We start from the raw sequence: 1,679 nt of genomic DNA on the forward strand, positions 1-1,679 counted from the left end.
AATTCAGAATAATGATAGTAAAGATGATAAAAAATCTTGAAAACAAAATGGAGAAAATGCAAAAATCAATTAACAAAGATCTAGAAGATTTAGAGAATAGACATTCAGAGACAAGCAACACAATTACTGAAATTAAAAATACTCTAGAAGAAATCAATGGCAGAATATCTGAAGCTGAAGAGTGAATCAGTGAGCTGGAAGAGAAAATGATGGAAATAACTTCTGAAGAGCAGAATAAAGTAAAAAGAATGAAAAGAACTGAGGATAGTCTCAGAGACTTCTGGGACAATATCAAAGGCACCAACTTTCAAATTATATGGGTCCCAGAAGAAGAAGAGAGAAAGGAAGGGTACGAGAAAATTTTTGAAGAGATTATAGTTGAAAATTTCCCCAACATGGAAAAGGAGATAGTCAATCAAGTCCAAGAGGTGCAAAGAGTTCCATACAGGATAACCCAAGGAGAAACACACCAAGACACATATTAATCAAACTAACAAAGACTAAACACAAGGAAGGAATATTAAAAGCAGCAAGGGAGCCTATTGGCTGGAACCACCATCTTCCAGTAATTTGCCAAAATGACCAACACAAAGGGAAAGAGGAGAGGCACACGCTGCATGCTCTCTAGGCCTTTCAGAAAACATGGAGTTGTTCCTTTGGCCATATTCATGCAAATCTACAAGAAGGGTGATATTGTAGATATCAAGGGCATGGGTACTGTTCAAAAAGGAATGCCCCACAAGTGTTGCCATGGCCAAACTGGGAGAGTCTACAATGTTACCCAGTATGCTGCTGGCATCATTGTAAACGAGCAAGGGCAAGATTCTTGCCAAGAGAATTAATGTGCCTATTGAACATATAAAGCACTCTAAGAGCCTAGATAGTCTCTTGAAACATGTGAAGGAAAAATGATCAGAAAGAGAAGGAAGCCAAAGAGAAAGGGATTTGGGTTCAGTTCAAGCACCAGCCTGCTCCACCCAGAGAAGCACACTTCATGAGGACCAATGGAGAGGAACCTGAACTGTTGGAGCCCATTCCCTATGAATGTATGGCCTGTTGGGTGTAAAAATAAAGACCTGGACTGTACAAATGTTTCTGTTAATTGAGTAGAGATGTTGTGTCCAAATTCAGTGGGTGATGTGTTTTCAAATCTAGTGTTTCTTCTTCCTGAAAGATGTAAGATAGTTTGTTGTTCAGTATGTTCCATTGGTTAATACATTGCCAGATATTGCAAAAAAAAAAAAATAATAATAATAAATTGCAAAAAAAGAAAAAAAACCCAAAAAAGCAGCAAGGGAAAAACAAAAAGTAACATACAGGGAAACCCCATACGTTTAATAGCTGATGTTTCAGCAGAAACTCTGCAGGCCAGAAAGGAATGGAAGGATATATTTAAAGTACTGAAAGGGAAAAATCTACAACCAAGATTACTGTACCCAGCAATGATCTCATTCAAAATTGATGGAGAGATAAAAAGCTTTTCATACAAGCAAAAGTTAAGAGAATGTGCCACCAAACCAGCTTTACAACAAATGTTAAAGGGACTTATATAGTCAAAAAATACAAGAGAAGAAAAAAGATCTACAAAATCAACCCCAAATAATTAAGAAAATGGCAATAGGAACATATATTGCTGGCGACGGAATGAAACACCAACACTGCAGAGTGGTTTGAATCTT

At 37.1% G+C, this 1,679-nt stretch overlaps 1 pseudogene; it reads left to right on the plus strand.

Moving 5' to 3' along the window:
• The first annotated feature begins 578 nt into the window (after positions 1–578).
• On the plus strand, positions 579–1,066 carry LOC120873992 (annotated as a pseudogene).
• The last annotated feature ends 613 nt before the right edge of the window (positions 1,067–1,679 follow it).

Source organism: Oryx dammah, unplaced genomic scaffold (genome assembly GCF_014754425.2).
Source record: "Oryx dammah isolate SB20612 unplaced genomic scaffold, SCBI_Odam_1.1 HiC_scaffold_14, whole genome shotgun sequence".
Lineage (NCBI taxonomy): Eukaryota > Metazoa > Chordata > Mammalia > Artiodactyla > Bovidae > Oryx > Oryx dammah.